General features: G+C 39.5%; 1 protein-coding gene across 1 annotated transcript in view; it reads right to left on the minus strand.

Moving 5' to 3' along the window:
- Positions 1–12,747, minus strand: part of zic4 (zic family member 4) — a 102,312-nt gene extending 89,565 nt beyond the window's left edge. Inside the window, exons 1-2 of the mRNA XM_088402289.1 lie at positions 12,590–12,747; positions 12,000–12,115 (exon numbers count right to left, since the gene is read on the minus strand). The gene's annotated coding sequence lies outside the window, so the exon portion shown is untranslated. The remainder of the gene's footprint in view (positions 1–11,999; positions 12,116–12,589) is intronic.
- Between the last annotated feature and the right edge of the window lie 4,197 nt (positions 12,748–16,944).

Below are 16,944 nucleotides of genomic sequence, written 5' to 3' on the forward strand. Positions count from 1 at the left end.
ACAACAATAATAGAAATATCTGCCATTAATGGAAAAAGAATGGCTATTATGTGCTATTTCTCAGGTTTACAAGACATCTCTTAACGACCCTCCTGAATTTGGACACCGTGACAAGATTTATCATTTTAAACTTTGTAAATTAACTGTGTTGTTTTAAATTCAACTTGAGTGTAGAATTTATTTTAAATGTATTACTCTATAACTCAATACAATATGTCAAGTATGGCAGTAATAATGAACAGTATGAGGATAGCTTATTTAGGAGATCCTTTGATTTATATAGGTTACCTATAGTTTTAGCTATTTTTCTTCTATTTTCCTTGAGATTTATAGAATAATTTTGAAATTGTGTCATTTGACTCGTTCTATTTCAATTGAATTAACAGTATTTCTGACTTGATGTTTAATATGTCTGGTATCAAATTATATACTTTGTTTGGATTCAATAAAATCAAGTTATTTAGTGTGTGTGTGTTTGCTTGTTTCTCAGAAATAGAAGACTTATCAAGCGCCAAGGACAAGAATAACCAAGCTGTATATGATTATTTCCACCAGGTGGCAGAGTGACAACATGTCTGGGACCCCGTGGAGAGAGTAACACAGTTCAGTGGTATCAAGTATCCCAAAGCACACAACCTATTAGGCCTACAAAAGACGTGCATATTTTGAATCACATTTTAAAACAGCTATTTAAAGATGTATCGTATCCAAAATAAACCTCAAGTCAAAGTGTGGGCATTTACAAAAGTGTACACTAAAAAACAATGCCTGGAAATGACTAGAGGCGGTATTACACAAAGTGCTCTATTTCTGTGAACCACGGTGAGTATTCGTTTACATCCTGGGCTGTGACATCAGAGCAGCCTGGGTACATGCACGCTTGACAACCAGCATCGCTGTGACTCAAATGCTCCACACGAGCGGAGCGACGGACATAAAGCTTGAGAAATATGGCACTGTATGGCCCTCTCATGCGGGGACACTTTTTAAAAGCCGACCCGAATGACGTCAGCAGGGTGCTTCACGGGTGCCTTGAGCAGATGGTGTACAAAGGTCCAATATACAACAAAAGGTGCAAGTGCAATAATTACCCCGGTAGGGCAAGCATCTGACCGGATATATCCAACAAGCTGAAAGACACTAATTGGGTAAAAAGTCATGTGCTATGCATTTGTATTATAGATAACTTATATTGGTGTAATGGGGGGTTGTGGCAAGAATCTTTTATTCTGTTGTAACTAACTCCTGTGATCAATTATACCAACCATTACACAAGGGGTTTTTTTGCACCCTGCTGCAGATGTGAAGTACATCTCCCAAACTAATTGCACAACCTACATGGGAAACAAGCATGGGAAACAGCCTCTTGCCAACACGCCATCCCCCGCTATCCACAGACCCAAATTTCCCACTGCTGGGATACAAACTCTTGTGAATGGTTAGTACACGACGGGTATATCGGGTAAATTTCGCTATAAATTATCAATTTGTTGTGAGGAGGACAAAAGGAAAATGTTCCTCGAGCAATAACATTGAACTGTAATTTTCCTTGGGGGGCGATTATGCTGAATGAAAAATGAAACATATGTAATACGAGTAATGAGTAACGACAAGTGTCCTTTCGGAACGTACAGTATATGTGTCATTGCGCTGGAAAACGCTGTTTTGGGACATGGAAATTTCTTTGGGGTTTGCTAATAATTAACACTGCATTGAACTGAGCAGCACATCCCCAACAACAACAATGAGTGACTACATGCTCAAAACATAAACCTCCCTTGGATAAAGATTGAAAAGGCACATATATACTGTAACTTGCGAGTCTGCAGCTGTGTTGAACGTAGGCCGCGCTTTTGTTTTGATGGAGGACCGTCGGCAGCGTGCCGGCAATCTAATCCAGATAAAAACACAAACTATTTCAGGTTAGCAATAAGGCCCGTCTCTCTATTGCCTTGTTAAAGCTTTTTAATGGGTCTGAGTCATTCTAATGGTCATCGTCAGCGCCGCTGTTCTCGTTCAAATGCAATTAAAACGGCGACTGAGCCAAAAGGCTAATGAGGAGTGTGTGCTTTACAGAGGGATTAGTGACGGACTCCATATAAGAGCAAAAAGTGATGAGTCCATGAGAGGAAGATAAGGGGGAATTGTGTGTGCGCGTAATGACAATAGCGCAGGTACACTTGGGGATTAATGCGAGTCGCCGTCTCGTGTCCAACTCTCGATGGCCCTTTTAATGCAATGAAAAATGAGATGAGAGCTGTAATTCTGTTACAAGTGGCTAATGCAGCCGGGGGAAATGGAACAGGGGCTACTGCTCGCAGGGCCCCCCCCCCCCACTACCACATTCGGTGTAGGAGCTAACCTGATTTGCGCTGCGCTAGCTCCGAGTCCAATATCTACGTGTATCATCCCAAGCCCATCAAAGCGAGATTACAGTAAACGGCGAACGGTGTCTCCAAGATCCGTAATGTTTCCATATGACAAGGCTCATATCATACTTTGACACCTAATGACCTACATCCTTTCAGTAAGTTATTGATGCATAATCAAGCCATTGTACGGTGTGAATGACGTGGGACCAGTTTGAGAGTAATTCCTGGATGATGTCTCAAAATACGGTGAATTTTGGAATACAGGCCGCACTGCCACATAAATCATAGCATCAAAAATGGTGTGCGTCATTATAGATGAAACACACCAGATTATAAACGGCAGTTCATAACATCACATATTTATAAATAAGATGGTATATGTGATTTCTTTTCAACTTTTTTTGAACTGCCTACTTTCAGCTACTTGCTGTCTTCAGACTGACATGTTTAGCATGTTTTATTATTTTAATACTATATTTTTAAATCTCTTTTTGAGCACAGCCATGATTCACATCTTTTCAGTTGTATTTTATAGTTATTCCACAACCTAGAACAGATATACACAAATGCTTTACCAGTGGATTGCCACCTAGTAGCAGATAAAAAAATAAATAAATAAATAAACAAAACAAAAAAAAAAAAACTGCAGCTAAGCTACTGGACTATAAGCCGCAGAGCTCAAATCTTGAGAAGAAAATGGTGGGTTATAGTCTAAAATTTACGGTAAATTTTGCAATGGAACTGGATTTAGCAGTTTACCCTCTGACATGGATACAGCTGCATTCTAAATCCATAGGGGCAAAAAAAAACCCTCAGTCTACACAAACAAATCTTGTTGTTATCTGTTGATGCAATACAGGGCTACTCTGTTTACGAGGGTCCTGTCATACAAGATTACAAATTGTATAACTAGTTCCCGTAATTGCATCAGAATCTAGCATATCTCTGGCATTGGGCCAAAAACCTCTTCAGTCATATTTTTGAGAATTTTGTATTTTTAATCAATCTAATATTGGTCAGTCCATGTGTGGGTATTATTTTCACAAAATGGTGACTATGTCAAGTGTTACAAAAATACTTGCTCATTTTCACAATGCAAAGCTAACGGTTGAAAAAACGTCTTAGATACTAAGGTACTAACCACCTTTCAAAAAATATTTTAATGACTTCTGATGAGCTAATTGACTGGTACTCTAGGGTCTGTATTGCGGGGCTCCATATCACTTTTACTGACACGAAGCACGAATGAGTAGCTTTCAATATGCAAACCTAAACTTTAATGCTAACGTTACCTACTGGATATTTGCGAGGTACCAACAAATAGTCATGGGCTTGATCGTTTGCAGACCAGCTGCATAACAAACTCAAAAAAGTAGGGTATTGTTTAGACACAATTCGATTCATTGCCTTGTCGCTATTCATCCTTCACGCAGCCCCTTAAAACCAAAATTGAATTCAGTCCAAATGCAGGCGACCGGTGCACGAGGATATTTTGACAGAACGTGCTGGTCATTGTGGGAAATGTAGTCTTTCATCACGCAAAACACTACCACTTTTGTCCACCATAATGGATGGAAACTGAAAGCTCTTAAGTGTAGTTTGAAATTGTTTAGTAGATATTAATAGCCGAGCATAGACATCTAAGAACGTGTCTATATGATCAAGTGTTTTTCATTCAAATACTTACTGTGATTTTGATTACTATTTTAGGGGGTTGGTTGACTGAGCATTCAGACTTGCGTACAAATTTGGGTTACATCACAGCCGTAATAGAGACACACCATAAAAGCAAGACTACCTGTTGATAATCACTCAAAGAGCTGAGTCACTGAAGTCCTCCACCTCTGCAGAGAGGAGCATTCATTTTAAAAATTCAAACATGTTTGTAATGTAAAAGTAATCATCCCCCTCAATAACAACGTAAAAAGTCTTCCTGAACCATCGTAGATGGAACAGCATTTTGGACCTTGCTATGGAGGTCACTAATTAAGTGGCAAATCCAGGAAGTCGTATTTATATCAAATGGAATTCCGTGCCAGTGTTTTGTTTACACGGCAGCTCACATGACTCTGGGCACGAGTCAGGGCCGTGCTGCGTATGAGATGCCGATAGATGGATGGCTTCCAACACAAGCGATGCTGACCACTTGTCCGGTTCCTCCCGTGTCAGCCTCGACTCACTTCTGGCTGATTAATTAGCAAGTGGAATTAGTCCATCGGCATAGCAGCGGGAGAGGACAAAAATATTTACAGAGCTCCCTGGAAGGGGTTTTATTCCAGTCCGCAGTGCGGTGAGATGCCATCTCCGCAGTAATGCTGTGAGATCCGTGAATCTTGGCCACCGGTTAAATGCCATAATAGCGGGCGTAGAAAAGGACATTTGCAAAAGTCCACGAGGGGCTAAATGACTGAACAACACATAGTATACCTTTGGAGTCAGCACTATACCACATAGCCTCTCCTAAGGGTAAAAATATCAACTCTGGGAAATGTGTGCGCATCTATCTAAGCGCTAATGTTTCTCACTTTGCTGCGCGTTGATTGGCATGAGATACCCCGCTGCTGCGTTATTTCCTCTGGCTCTGCTTCCTCCCCTCCACAGCGGGGGTGAGCTGACCCCAGAAACAAACAGTACGAGCACCGAGGGGGCCTCTCAGTGCCTCATGTGATTACCACTGGGAAAAGACAGCCCAACTTATGACCAATTTAGGAGCCTTACATTTGACTCTGTAATGAAATATGAAAGTATTTAGCATTTTTGGTTGTTTTTTTAACAAAATATAAAACAAAACGGACGGCGCCAAGTGTATTCGCTTTCTCGGAGATGGAATTAAGTTGACTTGTTTTTCTTATTCGAGAATAAAGCACGTGTTCTCAGGAGATCAGCTACGTCAAATTTCTGCTTGACATTACATTCCCCCCTTGTGAATAATTGCAGAAGATAAATAAAAAAAAGGGGGTGTTTCACTTTTATTAGACAAGAAAGGTCTGACAAAAGAAAAAATTAGTTGCCCAATCATATTTACACTGAATTGAAAGGCAGATATTTTCCCAAAGCCTCACTTAGATGACAACATTCAGCTGAATTATGACTATTATCCCATCATCAAACTGAAACGATGCCAATATTCTGTTTCACCGAACATTGACATCATTTCACACTCTATTAAAGTCCCACAATGGAAATAGCAAACGGAGGGGTGGATAAGAATGAGAACCCCGTTTATGCCCACCTTTTTCCTCTAGAAGGCCTTGCCATCAAGGAACTGGCATGGCAACCCACCCACCTTGACTATGACAAACGGATACAGGAATGTTGAAAACATCCCCTTGGGTGTTAAAGACACATTGTTGCTTTACAATATGATTTTTTTTAAACAGGAAGCCCCACTAAAGACTCGATGCCCAGCAATTGCAAATGAGTACAGAACATGCAAAAAAAAAAAACACAGGAGGTGAGCAAAGGAAAAGGTCACGGGGAGAGATTGAAATCATCTCTCGACCTATTACCAGCATCGGATCAAGTCGACTTCGTGTCCCAGAAAATGTCGCAACCGCATGATGACGGGGGCCTGATGACGAAAATGTGTCATTAAAAGCTATCAGGTTGATCTATTTTGTATTTTCTAAAATAGATTACAACGGGCTGTGTATACGTTTTGCCAGTAATGAAGCAGTGTTTACAGTATACACTGTGCTCGTGTTAAGGAGGTTATTGCCTAACAGTCTTATATATATAAAAAAACAAACAAAAAAAAAACCAGATGGCTTAAATAACCAACCACCAGTTCTGACTTTTTAACGACACAAAGAATGCCCACAAAATGAAACTGAATCCGGTGGGGCCCCCCACAATTTACTCGCCAGTTTTCCACAACACCGAAAACCACACCTTATGGACACATGACACGCTAGTAAAGAAACCGCAACGGAGAGAGAATGAGGGTTTCCTGTACAGTATTTACATCTGTTGATCAGAGGGGAAATTTCAGCCGGACTGAGGGTAGCAAGAAAATGGAGAACAGTAGTGAGAAGCGGATTGCAAAATATACTACTGAATCATCGGTTTTGGTTTTTGTATGCTAGCTAAACCGGTGAATGGGTTTACAGATTTACTCTAAAAAAATAATAATAAAAAACGTGAAAAAATGGCTTGTTTTCTGACAAAATGTCATCCGTCAAGCCAAGTACCCAAAAACCCAAACTACAAGTTGTTTTGTGGGTCAGATGAAAAAAAAAAAAAAATAATAATCCATAGCAATGTTGTGTTCATTCCATTTGTGACAAGAAAAATTGTGGCTGCACAAAACCACCTGAACTTCCCACATTTTCCGGCCAAGCGGAGAATCTCACACACCAACCCAGCTTTGTGATTTTTTTCCCCCCCTCTTTCCCAAGCTCAAGAGCGTCATCAAGGGGACGACATCAAGATAGATGGCCGTGACGATGGAGCTGCGGAGAATCCCGGAAAAATCCTTGCAGGAGTGCATGAAAGCATAACGGAGAAGGTTGGTAAAGTGTGCTTGATTCCAGAGGTATTACTTTAAAAGGGAAAACTTGTGGTTTGGATTTTGAATCCAGCTTTTGTGGCGCCAGTCCTGGTATTTTTTTGACAGACTTCAAAAGTGTCTAGTGTACTCCAGATTACAATTACTGTACACTATCCATGTAACAAGATCTCTGTAGGCAATTTCCATAAATTATGAATATTTCCAACTTAACCCCTTATAATGCAAGATTAATTATCATTAAAAAAAAGAAATATGACTGTTTCCCTAACATGTAAGATCAAATCGTAACCAAATCAATTTACTCTGGCTAAGTAAATTAAAAAAAGAAAAAGTGCAAAATGGAAAAATGCCCCGTGTCACCAAGTCAAATAAATATACGAAAGGATTTGTTTTACATATACAACATAAGCAAAAGTTGTTAATGCGGGTCATTAGTTAGATGATTGGCTTGTCAAAGAGTGAGGTAAACGCTCCGAATGAGTCTGTCTAAAGTGTTGCCATCCGAGATGATAAACGCGTGACATAACATCGCCAGCATGGCGCGAGTCACCCTCTTCCCTCGAGGACAAGCTTGTTTATGTGCTCTGGAGGGCCTCGCGGCTATTGACTTAGCTGGGCCTCCCCAGCAGAGCCTGAGAGGAAAAGGCCGTAAGATATTGGCATAAACCCCCGAGAAGCAAAGCCACCGAATAACTTTATTTTCACACATACTCGTGCGATGCTCTGACGCATCCATTTTATCGGAAAGGAGACTAAACGGTGCTAAGGATATTGCAAACTGCAGACTTGGTTGTTGCAAAGACAACAAGGTACTCTAATATTAACTTGTGTTGATTTTGGGTCATACCGAAGCGCACAGAGCTAATGTTAGCATGTTTTTTGTTTTTTTTCCCCAATCATTTTACCCCTTGTGCAGTATTTTGGCCAATTTGGGTTGTTTTCTTTTATATCACTCTTGCAGTGTGATAATTGTCACCACCTGGGTGAAATTTCAGCTACCTGGTGTCTTTTTTCATTGCTTTACCTTTGATGTGAAACGTCTTTGATATAAAGATCAAAGGATTGGACAAACTACCGCACAAGGGTTAAGTTGTGCAATAGTGCTATAAAATCTTATGAAACTTAAACTTATGATTGATTCAATTCTCGAGCTTCTCCAAATCAAGCTTCGCCACAATGCTCACTATAAGGCTACAAATATTGCGATTATTTTATTAATTGTTTAATTTGTCGATTATTCAATGAATCTGAAAATCTCTATACGCAACACTCACAGAATGACACAACAGAAATTAAAAATATAGGTTGTTTTTTGCTTCGTAACCTGAGAAAATTAGCAAAAATATTTATAACGTTTCCCAAAGTAAAATTAGATGTTTGTACACTGCTTATTTTGGTGTAAAACAATGATAAATTAGTCTACTTTGAAAATGAGCAAAACAATTCTGACAGTATTTACTGTTGAGAGGCTAAAATGCTGAGGTATTGGAAAATTTTAGGTGTCTAAAGTTATGTTTACAGGTCTTTTTTATCAGAGAACCATTATTTGAACTTGGCTTTGCAAAAAAAAATTGCAATGGACTATTATTGATTATTTGTTGATTAATCTATGTCCCTCTAATCGCTACTAATATTAAACATTAGCATAAATATATTTTCCCATAACAAAATACAAAGCATAATAAAAACGCTGACATCTCGTACATCAGATCGGTCAGGAGTTGAGGATAACGCATATGACTCACCAAGGACAAAAATCAACACCACTTTGACAATCAACCAGTCCAAAGAAGTGAACTTCAATTCAAGCAATATTAGGTTAGATTAGATGAATTACCCTCTTATCATGGTCTTCATGTGTACTTAAAAGAAAAATGTCTTTCATAAACGCCTGTCAAATACCAAGGGACTCCCTGCTCAAAGACAGCCGCCGACGCCACTTTGCCGTGTTTTCAATTCAAAATATCCCCCTAGTGAAGCTCGGAAACGTACGTGCAAAGGAACTGGCAGGCTTTCCCATACTTCTCTTTGTGTAGAATTAAAAAGTCAACCTTGGGGAGGCCTGACCTAAACAATGTGACTCTTTGGAGGCCCATAACTGATCTTCCCATCGGGCTCCCCCCCGCCATCAACCATCTCGGGGGGCGCTTCCTGTTTGTGTAAAACATTTGTTGTCTTTCACATATCTTGCAACGCAGAGGAGTGTGCAGCAGCGACATTTTTTTTTTCAACCGAGTCTTTCAGGGGTTAGACATTTCCATGACGTGACAGCGGGGGCAAATATCAATCAAGCAAACTTTAGTGTGTTAAAATAAACAGTTTTGCTTTTAACATATTATTCACAAACATTTTTTTTTAAATATTTACTCATTCCATCCCAAAGACGTACTTTTACATTTTTACTATATTATATGCATTGTTTAGTATAAATGTTATTTTTCACGATGAATGAATAATTTCTGAAACTGTATTCACAAAATTATTATACTAATATGTGCGTACAAGTTTTTTGTGTGCAAAAAATGAATACATTTTAACATTTTAGGGTAGAAAACAAATAAAGCAACTATGACAGCACTTGATAACGTAAACACTTGTGCCAATTGCTTTACCAGATTCTAATCTTTTACGTACGTAATGGAAATTATGTCATCTCAGCTCAGAAGTGCACGCTGAGTCATTCTAATCAAGGTAGCGACAAATATTGTTCAAGCCTTGACTGACCGTCGAATCGGTCCTTGAAACATGCGCTGCCCACGGACAAAACCCGAACATTGTTCAAACAGGAGCGGACACTGGTACCGAGAGATTCCTGGTCACCGAAAAATGTCTAGCTTCATCCCTGACAAATCGTACGTGATAATTCCATTAAGGCTTTAAATTATGATTAAAATGTACTTGATTTTAGCCATATCGTTTTGAAAAAAAAAAAAAAAGACTAAACACTGAATTATACCAACTCTTATACCCAGTCCAGTTTCTCGGCATTGTATGCTGTAAGCACTTTATTAAGCCGCCTGTACAACAGTGGGTGGTCTTCTCAAGCAGTGGCGGTTTCCCTAAGGTATGTCTGTAACTGAATTTCTTCGGAGGTTTAATCAAATTGCCCGTGTTGAACTGGCAAGGCCTCTCCTCGCGACAATTTTTGCAGCGCATAATTTGCAGTCGGCTTTAGTGCTGTCAATCTTTCCGGAGGTATTGTCACATGACGAGAGGAATAAAAAGAATATATGCCTGTGATTATTTTAACGGCATTATTGGGCTTCATTTCATGTGCCTTTGGTTTGAATATTGTGTTTTTTAAAGGGCTTATATCATGGATTTTTAACCTTTCTGAGTTAAATATATTCATATAAATAAAGAAATCTTCCATTTGGCACACTGGAGATTCAATTTCTTAGGAAATAGGAGTTTTTTTTCATGGCGGGATTCCCAAGCAGGAAGTGAAATGGCTCGTTTACTGAAACCCTGCCTTTCACCGAGTGGCAGCCAACCGACACGACGAAAAAAATAACAAAACTGCTCACGTAGCAATCGGTAATGGGATCAGAGGCAGAGTAAATAAAGAAGCCGAAAAACAGGCGTTTTACAGACATTGGAGTCGGTTAGGAGTGCAAATAAATAGCTTAAAAGCAAGCAAATGTTTTTAAAATGATTGAACAGTGAGATTGTCAATATTGGTATCAGTTTCATAGTATTTGTATGTGTAGGCTAAAAGTAAAGACATCGACTGCTATTAAGATAGATTTTAAAATAAAGAATGAAAACTTACCGGTCTAATGATGTTTTGATGTTGTGAGCGGGCCATTTAAAGTACTGTGTTACAAATTGCGTAGATCTTACACAAGATTGTGCTGATCTCGATAGATCTGGGAATAGAATATTTAGATACAAATTATGTCTGGAATTCAGGCAAACCCCAACAAATGTTATATAACCCATGAAAATGGGAGAAATGCTTATAACATTTGGACATTTATGAGGTTGGAAAAGGCGGCAGCGCGCGTAGCAAAACATTATTCCAACGTCAAGCATATGCTGCGGCAGTGTGTAGACAAGACTGCCATTGTTACTCACCTTGTGAAGAGGTTCACCATTAACAGTCAGGATCGGTTATCCTAAACTTACCTCCCCAAAAAAAGGGGGGCGTATGGGACCCAACATGTGGCAGTGGTAAAACACGGAATGTTGAGCAAGAATAACATTTTCTTTTAGGCATTTTGAAACAGTATCCATAATCATAATGGCATTTGGAGAATTTCTGAAGCAGAAGTACAGCTAAGCAGTAAAACAATTTAGTCAGCAATAAGGTTTGGTGAGTTCCAATGCTTTGACAGGACATTTTTTGATAAGCAAACTTTCGACCTGAGGTATGTGCTTACATACACTTTTTCCAAATATCGTCTGTAAAAGTGAAAAAGTAATTTTTTACTCTTGCATTTAAGAGCTCATTTTAGGTGAAAGTGTTTGAAAGGCCAAATTACAAAGGACTACGCAGACATGTTTTGACTTAAGGGATATTTTTCCAAGGGGGAGCACTTATTTTCCCATTATCTGTACAGAACAAAAAATATGGAAGTTGATGCTGGGAAAAACATAGAAACTCTTTCAAAACTTGTTGGGTAGCATGAGAAATAAAGCAAATCCCAGAAGGGGGTGGAGGAATAAAAAAGCAAAACTTGGCTTGAGTAATGTCATTGTCATTTGCTATTTCTATTGTAAACGGTACGTCAAGATTTCTTTTATGAGGGAAAAAAAAAGTTTGTGGAAGGCCACATCACGCAGACCCAGACAGCTGGTTAAAAACTTGAGTCCACAGCGATACTGCAATTTAATGCTACACTCTTAACTGGGCTTGAAATGAAAGGAAAATTGGATCAAGCTGATGCAATGTCGGTTTGAAAAGTACATGTACAGTAAGTGAACGCAGCTTGGACAAAATAAATAAATAAATAACATGGTTTAGTGCAATCAACTATATTGAAACTGTTTTCAATTTCTTTCCTACTATTTTTACAAACATTTAGAAACAGCACACTCCAAATCATAGAAAGGACATTTTAAGTAGAGGAAACGATTTAGTTAGCATTCAAAAGCAGGAGAAAACAATAACTCACCATTTGTGACACTGTAGTAGCCATGCTAGGCTATCTCCATCACATTTCTCACTTTGGCACAAAATGGAGGAAAACCATTGTAGTGTTGGCATTTGATGCCAGTAACTGTCTGCTGCCTGTCCAAAAAATAAACAAATAAATACAAATAAAAAAAATCAAGCATCCGCATCATTTAGATATAGCAAATATCGACAAGAATAGAATATATTTTTTGTCATCGTATAGCTGAAATTGGAAGTGCAGCCCCGATTGGTGAATATTAAATAAATATTATAGACTTTCGCAGAGTGCAATTGATATTTTCACTGCGTTGTTGTTTTGATATTATTCAGAGAGTTAAAACATTTTAAAACATAAACGCATATAATTAGCATTTAAAAAGCATTAGAAAATACATTTTTTTTTTAGGACACTGCAGGTGCTATTGCATCTAGTTTAATCACGCTAACTGCAAAAACGAAGCTGTTCGGCCTGTCAATGAGGGATTATCCTTGTCATTCATTAAAAATAAAACGAAACAGTAAATGAAGAAAAGAACCAATGATGCCCTTCCCACGAAATATATCATTTTAAAAAAACGTCAAACTCACCGAGTAAAACATGTCTCAATCAATACCAGCCGTCCAGTTAACCCAATGGCATTGACATATGACGAACATTTACCAACTTAATCGAAAAATAAATGAATAAAAATTAAAAAACAAATTTACGGAAGGCATAATTGCGATGATGGCTGTTGAGAAAGAGAGAGCGCTCCAGCACAGGTGTGTAACCGGAAATCTAATAACATCATTTCTCGTCAATCCTGAGGTTGATAGGTGCGTTTGATTTTTTGAAACCAGCAGGTGGTCCAGTCACGTGATTGGGTTCCTATTTGCTCGCAATAAATGTTGAGATTCATAAAAAGTGGAGCAAAAGCAATTAGAAAAATTAAATTAAACATTCAGACAAAAAAAAAAGGCAAATACGATTTCAGCCATTTTCTGGGCTATATTGATAAATAAAAACAGTTCAATAATAAATATGTAGATTTTATTCCCTGTCAAATTAGTAGCTAGTAATTCAGTATCAATGCAGTATCATTTTATATCAAATCCATGTTTTGTTTTAAAGAATTTAGGATTGATTCATGTTTAAATTGTTGCTTTTTGTTCTACTGAATTATATTTTATTATTTTTTAATGTTTGGTGTTTGTTTTTATTAAAAAAAAAAAAATAGCAAGAGTTAAGGTCATTTCTTGGGCCATAAGAAATAATAATTTTGCAATCGAAATCTGATGCGGGTTTTTTTTGTCTTTTTGTCATTATTAATGTGGCATTTCAGAAGTAACTATTATTTATATTGTGTTTCACTTAATTTGAATGGAACGAACGTCTCAGTCCACACGACGAAGAACGAAAACAGATTTGCGTATAAGTACAGAGCATTATTTTGCCCAACTTTCCTCTCATTAATCATGACTTGACAATAGAGCTGCAAAAACTTTCAAAACTAACTCCACAACAGTATCAAGCTCCTAATAATACCCATAAAGTATGACTCATAGTGTCTTGAGTACATACAGAATCTGAGGTGAAGACATATGAACGCATTTTGGGGGGGGGGCTTCATAACAAAAGTACACGAGACAGTTTAGTGGAAGCCACGCTCATCAATAAAACATTAGTCAAATTCAAAACATGAGGATATCACCGTTCACTGATGCTGTAATGCAAAACTTTCATTGTGCAACAGCAACAAATGAGAAACACGTGTGAAAATAAAACATTACCTTTTGGATACCAGTCAAGTATGATTGTTGTGGAATCACATCCAAGTGAGATGTTTTTTTGTTTGGAGGTGCATTTACGGGAGATGAGACGTTTGCGCTGGAGACAACATGGCTGGGTATCATCTTTCCTTCGGCAGGTGGCTGGGGGAAACAGTTTGGCATTTCGAAAAAGAGATCCGTGCTTCCCCCGCTGCCGGTAATCGGCGATTCGTTTGGCGGCCGCTTCAGCGGGAATGCTGCTGATTGTGTTATGATGCTGCTAATCTGATTAGCAAGAACATGGCAGAAACATTGCACCTTCAGGCCTGGAGGGCTCCTGCCTGTCTCATCCTCCTCACCTGCTAATGATGCACAGAGACAAGATTTTTTTTTTCATGTTGAGAAATATTCGTAAACTTGGTCATATCTAGTACCAGTGATATGATGTTGAGCAGGTTTCTGAATGGATGAGCAGGAGAGGAAATTGATGGATGAACTGGTGCCTTGACGGCAGTTTGAATACACTTTTCGTGTTGTAATTTAAGAGATGTAATTTGGCTGAAATGATCAGGGAAGTTTCAAATTGAATCACACGTTGTCGGGAGTTCAAATTCAATCATTGGGTAAACAATGGTGTTATAGTCAAACACACAAAAGTAGAGACCAACAGAGTATCGAGAAAGTATCAAGACCAAGACTTTTGGAGGTCGAGACCTAGACAAGACCAAGATTTTTGGGCATCATGACCAAGAAAGACCAAGAATTATGGAGGTCATGGCCGAGACAAGATCTTTGGAGATTGTGACCTAGACAAAGCCAATACATTTGGAGATCGAGACCTTGACAAGACTAAGACCTTTGGAGTTCAAGACCTGGACAGGACCAAGCCTGTTGGAGGTCATGACTTTTGGGGAGTTTGGCCTACCCAAAACCAAGACTTTTCAAGTGTATGGCCTCAATAAGACCAAGACCTTTGTTGTGACCAAGACAACACCAAGGCTTTGAGGTTGAGACGCAGACAAGACCAAGACCTTTGGAGGTCGACACCCAGAGGTCAAGACCAAGACTTATGGAGGGTGTGGCCTAGATAAGACCAAGACTTTTCAAGGGAATGGCCTAGATAGGACCAAGACTTTTGGAAGTTGTGACCAAGACATCGCCAAGACTTTTGGAAGTTGTGACCTAGACAAGACCAAGATTTTTGGAAGTCATGACTTAGACAAGACCTAGACTTTTGGGGGTTTTGGCCTAGACAAGACCTACACTTTTGGACGTCAGACTAGTACATTTTACAGATTATTTGAGCTGAATTTTATCATTGCTCATCTTCTCAATCAAGGTCAGAAAAGGCTCGCGAAGAGATGATCCTGTTGGAAAAGAAACACAGTCATCTTCAGAGATTCTTCTGCAGTTTCCCAATTTTAATAAAGTGTTCATTTAAAAGCTGTCACAGGATGACGCTTCACTTTGCTAACCTGAACCGATGTACAATTCATAAAAAACAAAAATTCCCGAGAGGAACACCAAAAACGAAAGCTTCTCCCAATTTTTTTTCTTCACTCTCCAAATGTAGCCATCTGTTTCTGCTCGGGGTGTAAATCAGTGTTGTGTGCAGCAACAACATCCTGCCTCCTCTGAGAAGTATTTGTTTTGCGAAGAGCCCCTCTCGGAGATGCACCGCTCGGTTCGTAACGGACATCCTGAGCGTTCTCGCGGGTCAGATCCGCATTGTTTGATAGCCCGGAGAAGGTACGCGTCGTCTAATGAGGGGATTCTTCACCCGCAAGCGTAATGGAAGCGATACGAGACTCCGGAGGTGTAAATGGCTCGGTTGCCACGTTTCAGGCTGGACGTGACTAATGACAGGCATAAAGACTGAAGAGGCCTCGGGTACACGGATTCACCAACAACTTTCCCATCTCGCTCCTTTCTACTGGCTGTCACCTGTTGGCTTTGTAAAGCGATGGCTCGGTCACACCTGAGCGCCCCAAAGTCACCCGGCCGGACCGTGACTTAAGCCCCCCCGAGCGTGTTTGTTTTTCCTTTCTTTCGCCGCTGACGGACGCCTCATCCATCACGATCCGTTTATGCCGCGGCGACTTCGGACAGCGCGGACAAATGTGACCCGCTTCTCACCACCTGTTACAAACTTTAGAAAGAAAAGAATGTTGTTTAGAATTGATCGATGGATTAGAAAAATTCAACGGGGGTTAGGCAACCAGTTCGCACATTGGAAGGTGTTTTCTCTTTCAATTCTGGCCCATGGCGGCTACGAATCTGCGAGTGAGTGACAAGTGAGCGGTTCTGGATGCGTCGTCTGTCAGGAAAAGCACTTTGATCAACAAACTGTCTGGCTCCACCCTCATAATAGCCCGGGCTGGGAGCGAGCTCGCATTGGCTATTAATAAAGTGCGATGACAGATCTTGTCACAATCAGAATGCTTGTCCTTTTCATGTGCGTCGTTTAGGGTGGGTGTCGGGGGGGGCAACGGATGAAAGACGGGCGCAAGAGTGGACTGAGGGAGGTGGGTCACTTAGCACTAGGAAGAGAGGATTTTTTGGAATCTGGACACGGGATAATGCTTGTTTTCCACTTGGCTCACTTTTGAGGCATGTCAACCAGGTTGTTATGGGGAGACAAGAGGTGCTAGCTACTCGCTAACTTGCACGCTAAAATGCTTGACTCGTTAAGTATAGCCACTTATGTGAATGATGGAGCTACAGTTTTACATAGTGGGGTAAGCCATTACTTGGGATCCAGTTGATACCCCCCCTTTTCCCGAATTTAAGTTTTAATTGCACTAGGCCATGTCATGTTAGGTCCTAGGACCTATTTTTCTTCAATCTTGTACTCATAAAGACTTTTTTTTTTCACCATGTCCATGTTTTGTCTGTTTCTAGTACGGATTTCTCATGTATTCAAAAAAATAAGTGCTTTAAACTTCTTTTCTCATTTACTATTTGTATACCAATCATTCTTGTTTATTTGGTATAGTATAGTCATCAAAAACACATTACCGTTTTTTCCGGACTATAAGGCGCACTTAAAAGCCTTAATTTTGTAAGATGGGGTTCGTAGATGGGGAATGAACTGATAAAGTAAGCTTTACCTGTTTCTTTTGTGTGTTTACAGTTGAACAAGGTTGCTCATATCGACATTGAGTTATTATGCTAATGAGAGTTTAGAGTTATTG

This window comes from Hippichthys cyanospilos, chromosome 19 (assembly GCF_059441005.1).
Source record: "Hippichthys cyanospilos isolate Australia breed blue-spotted pipefish chromosome 19, RoL_Hcya_1.0, whole genome shotgun sequence".
NCBI classification, from domain to species: Eukaryota; Metazoa; Chordata; class Actinopteri; order Syngnathiformes; family Syngnathidae; genus Hippichthys; species Hippichthys cyanospilos.